Source organism: Pteropus alecto, unplaced genomic scaffold (genome assembly GCF_000325575.1).
Source record: "Pteropus alecto unplaced genomic scaffold, ASM32557v1 scaffold75, whole genome shotgun sequence".
Taxonomy (NCBI): domain Eukaryota; kingdom Metazoa; phylum Chordata; class Mammalia; order Chiroptera; family Pteropodidae; genus Pteropus; species Pteropus alecto.
In genome coordinates this window covers 9273943-9286016 of record NW_006440638.1, presented here as the reverse complement: position 1 = coordinate 9286016, position 12074 = coordinate 9273943, and the positions used below count along the sequence as shown (strand labels likewise).

The window sequence follows — 12074 nt, the reverse complement described above, 5'->3', positions numbered from 1 at the left end:
TTTTTGTCTGCTCTGAGCATTTCAGGAATCGAAGGCCTGTGCCAAGAAGCAGGCAGCCAGGCGGAACTCGGCACTTGTGTGTATAGCTTGTGAGAACTTGGAGGGTAAGGGTGGGAGGAGGGGGGTACTGAAATGTCCCTGTCCATCTGTTGATGTCTGGGCAGCAGAAAATATTGAAATAGAAATAGAAAGTTAGAAAAATGCTTAGGAGCAAAACCTGAACGAGTATTGTATTTGAAAAGGAAACGTTAGACTGATTGTATAAAAATGGAAAAACAGAATTAACATGCTCCATAATGATTCGTCTGTGTTAACTAAATATTGAGCTGAAATTGGGTGAAACCCTCAAAATAAGACTTTCCAAGGAAGTCGTTGTCTTGAAGAATCATCGTCATCTAAAGATAGCTAAATAACTCCGTGGTGCCCTATCTGACTCACCTGGCTGATAGTCTTTTCATTCACTTTATTAAAGAAAGTACAAAATTATGTATAATTTATTCCTCATTCCAAAACCCCAAGACAAGCCCATTACCAGCATTCCTCAATACATATTTGCATATCCAGTGAAAAACAAAATTTAAAATCTTTCCAAGCTACTTCTGCTCTACTGGGAAGCTATAAAACCTGGCAAGTTGGGGAAATGAAGATTCCTCTTTCTTCTCCATCCAAGCTTACACAGGAAGTGACAGGAGAGGTTTGCTCAAATTGCCCTGCTACACTGACCACAATCTTGACAGAGAAAGACCACCCTGGGAATGAGGCAATTCAGGTTTTTTTTAACTGGCTCCCTCCTGACCATATCCAAAAATAGCCAGCCTCAAACCACTGAAAGCCTGACTCGAGAACTTTGCAGTGTGAGCGATTTCGGCATTGCTAACTCAACCCAACAGTCCTTACTTATAACATAAAGACCACAGCCATGCACACATAGTAAAATGAGCAGGCGCAAATCTGGCACAGTATTGCAAGCCGAGTGAATAATAGTACAAAAATATCAAAAAAAGAAAGGTTATGAAATTTTACAACAGATGACAAATTGGTAGCTTTTCCCTGCTTTTCTGGAATGGATTCAGTAACAGATTTGAATCTTGGGCTTTGATGCTTGTCTGTGATACACAGGGATCCCAAGTTCAAGGGGAGAAAAGGAATAGTTATCTGCACACTGCTTCATTCATAGCAGGATCTATCCCTTACTATTTACCCAAGAAATTATTTGGGTTTTTATTTAATACATTTTTATTTAAAATAACATTAAATTTTTAATTTGCAATCTCATGGTCTTATGTACTCGAAGCTCTCAGACTTTTAAGTCTAAAAGATAAAACTACCTGCTCCGATTCCAGGAAATAGAGAGAAAGCACTGCATTCTGCCACTTTGGAAGAGAGGCTCAGCACTCTGCCTTATGGTGTCTGTCTGCTACCCAAGCTCCCTGGGCTGCGGGGGAGGTAACCACATGTTTCTGGGGCAAGGATGTCCGTAGGGGAATGCCTCACGGGTCACTGGCCCCGCTGTCTTTGGAGCAACTACGCGGCCACAACCACCAGAGAACACAGGACCTGTGCCAAGGGGCCCCTCCTATTTACGTGAAACACCTTCTCAGACATTCTCCCCCAACATTTTCATCTCGTGTCAACAAAACATTTAGAAGATGCCTGGTGAGAGGAAGCCTGCCGGGAGATGAGTGGGGCGATCTGGTAGACACAGCCCTTGCCTTCAAGTGGCTCAGGTTATCTAAGGAGGAAGATGGGCATGCAAATGAGCCATGTAAAGACAATCGGACAGGAAGACATTCTGAGTAGCTTAAGGAACCTCCAGTGGGAGCCAAGAGTTCAGAGTCATTTCTCTGGCTGGTGAGAGATGGTTTTAAGAAAAAGAAAAGCCATGAAGAATGTGAAGCAATGTGCCAAGATATGCTCACCCAAAAAGGACCCGTGTGCTTAATGTTCTTGGTGATTTGTGTTTCGCTCCAGTAGAGTACAGTTCACTAATATTAGAGGGCTGGCACAACTCTGTGCTCACACTGTTCTAGGCACTAGGCTATACGACATGGGCTTCACACACACAATCCTCACGACGACTTTTTCCCATTTGACAGACAGAAAAACTGAGGTTCAAAGGGATAAGGTAACTTGCCGGAGTCACCAAGACAGTAAACGGTAACTAGGGATTCAAACCCTGGTCCATCTGGTCCCCAGTGACTCTACTATCTGGTTCGTATGGTTATTTAAATCAAACACATTTTCATAGGTTAAACACATTTGCTAAAGTTAATAGAAACTTAAGAGCTTTTTACTACAAAGTCCTCTTTTCACTAGTAACAAACACAGCAAAAGAAGAATGGAGACTGACCTTTCTATGAAGCTACCATACGACCTTGGTCAAACTCAGAATCCAAAGCTCCTGGCCTTTTCCCAACAATCTTTTTCTTTCCATATGTTTACTCTGTCTTCACTGTATATGTGACATGAGAAGCCAAAGCCTTAAAGTGAAAAATACAGACTAAATTTAAACTCCATCATATTGAAATTCCTGCTCCCACTGTCAACAAGTGGGTAGCATCACCTAAGGTACCTGAGAGGCTGAGAGAACCTGTAGCAGAGTCACAGGGTCCCCTAAGACCGCTAGTCTTAGAAAACCTATCTGCAGCAATTATTTCTTGAGGGCCAACCAATGTGTCAGAGGAACTCCTCAGAAGAGCTGGTCCTTGTACCCTGTTCTCAAGGAACCTCAGTTCCCACGAAGCAGTGAGAAGGACTGACTGTGATATGTAGAGGATCAACCCTGAAGGCCTCAGTGTGCACAGACGTCTCCCACGGGCCTCAGTGCCACCCAGCCCAGTCCCTGTATTTGCCCTCCCTACTTTCCTGAATTGATCTAGTTGATTTTTCCTTCTCCTCCCAAGCTCTGCACAGAGTATTTTCCTCTTCCCCGTCCCTACCTCTCCACCCTTGGGCCAGATTTTGACCCTGCATCCCTCCCTGCATTCAGAGTACAATGGTGCGCCCCTCCCGGGCCCTGGCCCAATGACCCTCATTCTTCTCCCTTGGAAGCTTCCTTTTCCTGTCCCTCCCTGGCTAATAACCTGCTCCTATTCCACTGAGTCCCCTGGGCTGGCGCTCCACCTAACAGTCTGGGCCTGAGCTGGCTCTGGCATCTCGCTCTGGTTTCAGCTGGTTTAAACCTGGCACACTGGGCGCCTACAGAGAAGAGCTATTCATCACACCCTGACCCCCATCCTCAAGTACTGCCCTCCTCCCCACAAAAACAGAACTCTCAGCATTTACATTCATTTTCAGGTTTAAGTGCACAGCTTCTTCCTAAGTCTAGCCTTCAAAGTAATTCAACACTCAACTCTTGACAGGAAATGTGAACATGTAAAAAAAAAAAAAAATTTTTTTTTAAACACGATTTGGCTGAGGAGCTATTCTTTGCAGTGTTTCTTTCCAAGGATATACCAGAGTCTGAACTGCAAGATGGATAAAATAACAATGGGTTTGAATAATCCTAATGGTCAGAACGCCCTGATCATCTTGTACCTGCAACAGTATTTTTGTATCCGTAGGTGTTTGAAAAATAAAAAAAATAGTAACAATACCCCACCCTCTGACATAAAAAGAGCAAATCAGCGATGATGGTAGATTTATATGTAAGAATTTACCTATCAAATGGTGAAAGTCAAGTCACAAACTGTTAACATCAAGATCCTGAAGAAAATAAAGCAAGTCAGCCTAAGCTAGCTCGACCACTTTAGGCATTGTTTTTAAAACAATAAAATCAAATAGTAGGTGTCAGACTTTTGATACATCCCTTTTTCTCTAAATATACAAACACTCTATATGTGTCCACAAGAACAGAGCAATGATGTCTCATGTTTGTTACCGTCATGCACACACACAGTCAATCAGGGAAATAACTTTATGGGGTCAACCACAAGAAATAAAAATGTTCAAAGGCTTCCCAACACTTTCGGTATCTGACATCACACATCAGAGAGGGCAGGCAGGGGAGACTTGGAATAATCTCTGCTTGTGCAGGACAGAAAGGCCTGTAAACTAAAATAAAAACACACATTAAAAATGTTCATGCTGTTCAAACAGAATATAAAACAGGTTAACAGAGGCTATAGTTCCCTCCTTGGTGAGACAAGTTCTCCCTAGCTTTCTGTGTCTCCTGGATCGTTGCTGGCCCATTTCTCCCCTTTTCAGAAAAGCAGCTTCAAGCCTTTCCAAGTCCCCATGTGAGTTCTCTTTTCCCTGGCTGTCTGGCTCGACTGGTATGAACTCCTATGGTCTGCATGTAAGCAAAGGTGTACTGCACTTACCTGCACTGTATGCCATCCCCCGATGACAGTAAGGAAGCTCAGATATTATCAGGCACAGATCCATGCCAAATGAGAGCTCAAGCCCGCATTATAGCTTCTCGGCTAGCTTAAATTGCAATCATTTATCTTTATAAGCCCTCAAGTTTAGGTTTTGAAAATCATTTAAAGATCTAACACTATAACGAATGTCTCTACTACACAGTACTTTTTTTAAAAATCACAAAGTAGTTCTAGGATAAGGTACCAAGAAGAGAGCAAAAAGATCAAGAATCAGACACTGACTTGTAAGGAGTTTACAGTCCAGGTGAAGAAACAGGATGAATATATCTAAAAAAATAAGTAGCTCTGAGGAAGTATGTGTTAACTGCCAAATGAAAGATCCAGATAAGAGTGATGGCTAGGAACTAGATTCTAAAGGCCCCAGGAGAACTTTACTCCCCTCCCTAGGGAGGATAACAGCCTCAGGAGACCCCTCCCCATCTGTTTCTGCTCCAGTGAATCCACCTACATGCTGTAACTCACACTGCACCTTCTGGAACCTGCTCAGCTCAAGTCCCAACTTCCTCTAACACTGGAGTCTAGAAGTGGGCTTCCAGAGCCCAGGAAGTGCCTGGGGCCATATGTGTAAAAATGTTGTGCATGTGCAGGTCATGATGCCATTTATGCAAATTAAAGAGAGATACAAAAGCATTACACAGCCCTCTTGGAGGAGCATATGTAACACGGTAAGATGCTTTGTGTCAGGGGGTGGGCGCTGGGGAGGGAGGAATTAGACCTGAACTGTGGGGTTAGAGGAGACTTCTTTTATCACAAATGTTGTATTTCTTTTTTTAATTTAATTTAATTTTATATTAGTTTCAGGTGTATAGCACAATGGTTAGACATTTATATAATTTACAAAGTGATCCCCCCGATTACTCTAGTACCCACCTGGCACTATATTCACCCATTACAACAAATGTACTTCTTCAAGGTAATAGAGGTGAATATGACCAAATGTCAAGTTATTAATTCTGTGTGCTGGTAAAGTGGACATTTGTCATACATACACACATAGAAGGACTCAGGAACTTTTCAGTTTCACAGAGGGACTCATAACCTCAAAACAGTTTAACACCCTCAGTTTACAGGCTCCCGTTGCCTCCATTTCTCTCCTTTGGTCTCCTGTAGCCAGGCATTCAGTGACCAATTTACAACCCATCGTGTTCAGTTTTTCTTCGGTTTTTAAAATATTAATTAAATATCCCCCCCAATGCTTTTCTTAATTTTTCACTGTTTTTCTCTCTCCTCCTCAACTAAAGTATAAGTTTTTTGAGGCCAAAAAACTTAACTTGGATCTGTCCGTGTTCCTCTGTTCACCATCTTGCACAAAACAGTCAATAAACTAAACCAGTGTCATTAAGTGAAATTTAAGACTGAGAAACATCATATGAAATGTAGCAATAAGACTGGTTTGGCTACCTTTCATCCTGGACTAAAACTATTTTCAAAAGCAGTAAATATTCACCTCTACAGCAAGAGTTATCTCCTGGGTGTATGTGCACACGCACGTGCGCGCGCATACACACACACACACGCGCGCACGACTTTTCATTTATGTCATTTCTTTTCTCTTAAGAGCTAAAAGTAACAGACTTCCAAGACCAAAAGAAAAAGGAAAGGAAAGAGGGGAAGGGAAGGGGAAGAGAGAGGAGGGAACGGAAAGGAAAGAGAAACCCTCCGTATATATTAACATATCTTTGTTCCACAACTTAAGAAACAATTCTGGATTTTAACACCCAGGGAATGTGGGTTTACGCCATGTAGAGATTTATAATTATCCCAATGAGGCATTTCCCAAACTGTATTCCTGGTGTGAGTTCTTCAGTATGCCAAAAGGCACTGTCCTTCAATGGCGTTCTACCACCACTGAAGAACACTGATTTTGGAAAACTCTGCCTACGTTCAGAGTTCTCACGGAGATCGACAATGCACATTACTACAGCAAAGTCTCAGAAGTCCTATAGTTAAAAATAAAATAAACTTTAGAGAGTCACCTTGGTATAAGCCAATGTTTCCAAGTTTATTTTAACCATAGAATAGTTTCTGCATGGAACGAATTAATCGGTGGAGGACCCTGCAGTCTGAGGAACACATGCTGGCTCTTATAATAACATCTTCTGGATTTAACACTTCAGTCCACATTTCAAATCTCTCACTCCATTGTCTCCATAAATATGACTCATACTCATAAAATCAGAAATCCTAGTTTTAGTTTCATAAAATATGGTCCCTATTACAATGCCATGGATTTTCATAAAACCCTTATGAACTGATTCACATACCCACCACCCCTCATAATACTAAGAATAGAAGGATTTCCAGGATCAACTTCATCAACCCAATAGTGTTAAACCAACTGCAGTCATAAACCAAGCCTAGACTCCATCCTCACAGAGTGATAACGAAAATACATCAAAACTCCTGGGAAACCAAATTCTGCTTTGGAGTCTCTAGTTGCTCAAGTAGAGAGCTGTATGAAGGAATAATGTAAAATGTCTATTATAATAATCTGACTTTATATAACTTTGATAGCTATCTAAAACACAGGAAACAAAAATTCAAGCCCTAGTACCAATCAAAACAATGCCAACTAAGATAATACCATTTTTTTTTTTTATCTATCAAATTAGGGAATATTTTCATATAGAATACACTATAGTAGTGGTGTTTAGGGAAATGGGCCTTCACATACAAAGCTGATAGGGAAGAAACTTGGTATTACCATTTTGAAAAACACTGGCATTAAAATTTTGCAGTCTCTCTAATGCAACAATTCCACTTTAAGAATGCAGGAAAATGAAAACAAATCATGAACATATGCAGACTTCAGGGGTACAAAAGCCAACAACAATTCTCCACTTGGGCTCCCCCGAGTCAGGAGGCATGGCAGGGGCATAGGACGAGGCACACAAACACCACAGGCCTCTCTTAATGTTCTCCAAAGGAGAGGGTATCCCATAACTCTGCCATGTCCCGCCATTGTCTCTCTCAACCCAAGAGAAAACTCAGGCCAAAGTATGGAGGGACACGAACTTCACATCTGGGGTTATCATCTTCTGGCAGAAGCATCCCCTTTGGGAACAGTGAGACTTTGGGGAATAAAAAGAAAGAAACCTTGCTACATTGGGAATGAGAGCTGACTCCTCTGGCTGCAGCATAGGAGACCCAAACCTAAACAGTGATCAGAGTAAAAAGGAGCCGCTGAAAAGGGATAGGATACCTCTGCAGACAAAAAGAAAAGCTTGGTCTCAAGAGGTAAAAAGTTCTATATATGATATTGAGTGAAAGAGAACCCAAGGAAAGTTCCCACGATCCTCTAAGGGAGGACAAGAAAACGAAAAAGAGTTAAAACAATAACAATGGCTTGTTTTCAGAAGAAATGTGTTTTTATGTGATTCCAGCACTGGTACCTATCGCTAATATTTTCTCAAAGAAAAAAAAAAAAAGGTGGGGGGATAAAAGCAAGTAAAATAATAGGACAATTTATTAGCTTCAGAAAAATGTACATATCTAATGTGTTTAGCTATACACAGGAATCAGGGAATGCAGCATCATGAAGACGCTTTACAAACAGTGTATCTGGTTTTGCTCAGCACTAGATTCTTGGCTCTTAAAAAACCTACTTCTGAATGAACGAATGTTGCCCCATATTCTTCATTTTCTGGCAACCTAGTTTAATATGAGCTATACTGGCCTGAAAGAATTGTTGTTTTGGATTACTTTTAAAAATGTGAAACAGCAAGACTAGCCTTACTTCCACTTATTTATCCACCTTGAAGAGTAACCTACTGCAGTTTCTGTCCCTGTGCCTTCCATTATCTCTGCTGACTCCATCCTCCTGGCTATCAGCAGAGGAGCCTGTGGCTCATAAAAAAATGCAATGTGATAGCATAGTAGGGGTTTCAACTTCTGGCCACCATCTTCAGGATCCCCTCCACTTATATTATTCTGATCTCCAAATATTGACACTGTCCCTTCCTTGGGCCTTTTGGACCTCACTTACGCACACCAGGAGGTGTCGATGACCGAAATCTAGTTCTCAGGCACAAGACTTGGTAGGCCCATTCTGCAAACAGAATTACAAAGATTTAGGGAAGTTTCAGTCTAATTGGAAAAGAAAATGGGCAGAAAAAAGCAGTCTCCATAGATACAAGCTTTTCAACATATTGCTTTTCTGCTCTTCTGTTTCCTTACACTGAAAATGTCAACGCAGAACCGGAATACTTACACATTCCACCCAGCCCTCCACACCCTGACTGGTGATACCCAGCTGGAAATGCTGAAGACCACAGGGCGGCGTAGAAGATAGCTGGGATATAAATCTCTTCAGAGGCAAGCAATGAATAGCTGCCACATGCTACTCAAAGCACTACTAGGAAGAAGACACTGTCTCACCCTTCTCACAACACATCTTTCCCTTCACCACTTCACTAAATCGCATAAGGATGTGACTGTCTATGCAGGTGGCAGACAGGCAAAGAGGGGGCTAGACCTTGTGCTTCCACAGATGCAGAGCTCGGGCAAGTAGCACAGGTCCCGGGGACAAAGTGGTCAAGGCGTGGTTATCTATGGCTGCCTGAGTGCTGCTGAGAACCATGGGCCCATGGATGCAAATTATTGTCTTGTACTGGTCCTTGACAACACCTGAGTGTGTCCACATGCATGAAAAGAAGGTGAGAAAAAGAATTAGGGGGCAGCAGTTGTGCAATGAAAAACTTCAGGAAATGGTGGGAACAGATGTGAAGGAGAGTGGATTCCATTGCCATCAGTTAAGAAAGGGCAAGAACATTTTTAAAAAGGGAGAAAAAATAGAATTGACCACATGATCCAACAATTCCACTTCTGGGTATATTGCCAAAAGAACTGAAAGCAGGGACTCGGAGAGAGATTTGTACACCCATGTTCACAGTGGCATTATTCATAAGAGCTGAAAGGCGGAAGCAACCCAAGTGTGCAATGATGGATGAATGGATAAACAAAATGTAGTACATACGTACAATGGAATATTATTCAGCCTGTAAAAGGAAGGAAATCCTGATACATACTGCAACACTGCAACATGGATGAACCTGGAGGACATTACATTAAGTGAAATAAACCAGTAACAAAAAAGACAAATACTGTATGATTTCACTTATGTGAGGAACCAAGAGCAGTCACATTCATAGAAAGAGAGAGTAAACTAGGGGTTGCCAGGAGCTGGAGGGAGGAGAGAATGGGATTTGTTGTTTCAGTTTTGCAGGATGAAAAAGTTCTGGAGACTGGTTGCAAAGCAGTGTGAATATACTCAACGCCACTGAATTGTATAATTTACAATGGTTAAGATGGTAAATTTCATGTTATGTGAATATACTTAACACTACTGAACTGTATAATTCACAACGGTTAAGATAATATATTTTATATTATGTGTATTTTAACCATAATTGAATGCTTTTAAAGAAGAAAAGTCTTAGAACGATTAAAAACAAAACAAAACAAAACAAAAAAACAAACAAAAAAGACCCTGTCCTTGTATTTTAAAGTGAAACTAGAATTAAATGAGAAGCCATGAAAATAACCACACATATGTAGGGATGTGAGTTGTGATAGGCCTTTAGAACTGGTTGATTGTTTTAAAAGCAAACTACACTCTCTGTTGCAAACAGTATAAAATCATTCTTGAGCTGCCCCTCATGTATTCTTTTTCCACATTCTAAATTAGAGAACTAGCTTTAGCAGAGCCTCAGTCAGGGAAAATAAATTTGCAAGTCATGGCACGCCCCCTAGATGGACTGCCATCTAGATCAGTGGTTCTCATCAGGGATGACTCTGTCCCCCTAGGAGACTGTGGAAATGTCTGAAGACAGTTTTGGATGTCATGTGTGAATGGGGCCGGGGAGGGGGGAAGGAAGGGTAGGAAATGCTGCTGGCACCTAGTGGGTATCTCAGGGTGGCTGCTACATATCCCATAATGCACAGCATAGTGCCCCACAACAAAGAACTTTCTGGCCCCAAATGTCAATAGTACCGAGGTTGAAAAACTCTGCTCTAGGTTGGCCTAGGGATTCAGAGGCCAGGTTTGTTTTTTCTTGGTTTCGTTTTTTCTTTTACACACGCCTTGAGCAGCCAGGAGTTACTAACTTGCTACACACGATGCTAAATGCTCTCTATACATTACTTCATTCAGACCTCTCTTAGAAGAGTGATACTGCTATGACTCCAGTTTGGAAAGGTCAAGAATTTGTCCGAAGTCAGGGCCACTGGTAGAATTTTAAATAAACTCTGCAGATCTCCGGAGTGGTATTCTTACCTCTACTTCCCAGACCTTCATGTTCTAGGACTCAGTGAGAAGCACATCAACACACTAATGTTCAACAAGACACACTGAAGAATGCTGGCACAGGGAACCACTAAACCAGGCAATTCCCTTTCCCACCTGAGTCCCTTCTGCATCTTGGCAACCTATCAACCCCACACAAACTATCGAAGAATTTTCGGATTCAGGGGGAATATTTCAGGAAAAATTATTTTCTATGTGTTATAAAGGGTACTGTCCTTTGTACATTATAAAATTCTTCAACTCTGCCTGAATTTATTTGCATCAAGAGAATCTTAACAACTAAATTCCTATGACTATATCAGAATCTTCCAATTCAGAAGTCACTCCTAAACAACTCTGAAGAATTCTCAAATGTTAAACATCTCAGGAGGCAGAGCTGGATACATCCCTAGCTAACTGTCTTTGCCTGTCATGAAATCCTTCCTCTAGAACCATCTGAGACAACAACTATTCATCCCTCAAAACCCTGCTCAAGCTTGGTACACCACTTCTGTGAAGCATTCCCATATACCTCATAGTTTGTCATTCCTTCTGTACCAGTTTATACTGTAACATCCTTCTATACTACACACACTTCTCTATATTAACCATTAGCCAACTGGACTATAAGCTCCTTGACACGAGAAATGCATACATCTTATGTGTTTTCGTATACACTATTACAACAGACCCTCAAAGGGGTGGGAAACAGAGCCTGCCACCTTGCCTGCCATATTCTACAAATAAAGCTGATTGGCTCAAAATTACATTCAACTACTAGCACCTTTCACAGACCCTTTAAAGCCAAAAACTAATGCATTAAGACAGCAGTCTCCAACCTTGTTGGTTGGCACCAGGGACCGATGCTCCTATGAGAATATAATGCCTGATGATCTGAGGTGGAGCTGAGGTGGTGATGCTAGCGCTGGGTAGCAGCTTCAAATAGCTCGCTTGCCCACCTGCTGCTCACCTCCTGCTGTTGGGCCTGGTTCCTAACAGGGGGTTGGAGACACCTACATTAAGACATCAAATAAAACACTGAGGAAGATACCTATAAGGAGGACATTTGCCATTTCCTCTGAATCTTGAGAAGGTCCAAGTAATTTTGGCAGACTTAACAAGAGTTTCTCAAAAGAAGTGATGAATTCCTTAGTTGCAGAAATTAGTCACAAAGTCTCTTGCAAGGAGTCTGGCATTTGGGACATCTGGGGAGTTATATGGGTGCCAAGGTCCTCTTTATTGTCAGTATCATTATGCACCAAATTAGCCGTGGCTTCAACAAATAAGAGACACTTCCTCCATTCCACTGTCTTGGTTTTCGTTTTGTATTTGTGTTTTAACAATGATCACGGCCACTCCCAAACTCAGGGTTTATCAAAGGTCTGGACCATTGCATCAGACCACTGGGG

The 12074-nt window shown here is 41.7% G+C and overlaps 1 protein-coding gene across 7 annotated transcripts in view; it reads right to left on the bottom strand.

Annotated features, from left to right (window-relative positions):
* The window catches only part of FOXP1 (forkhead box P1), a 573767-nt gene that overhangs the window by 423940 nt on the left and 137753 nt on the right, over window positions 1-12074 (bottom strand). The window contains exon 1 of one of the 7 annotated variants that reach the window (XM_025050691.1): window positions 2351-2447. The exons of the other annotated variants lie outside the window; for them this stretch is intronic. The gene's annotated coding sequence lies outside the window, so the exon portion shown is untranslated. Of the gene's footprint in view, window positions 1-2350; window positions 2448-12074 lie in introns of those variants that run through there. 7 annotated transcript variants of the gene reach the window in all.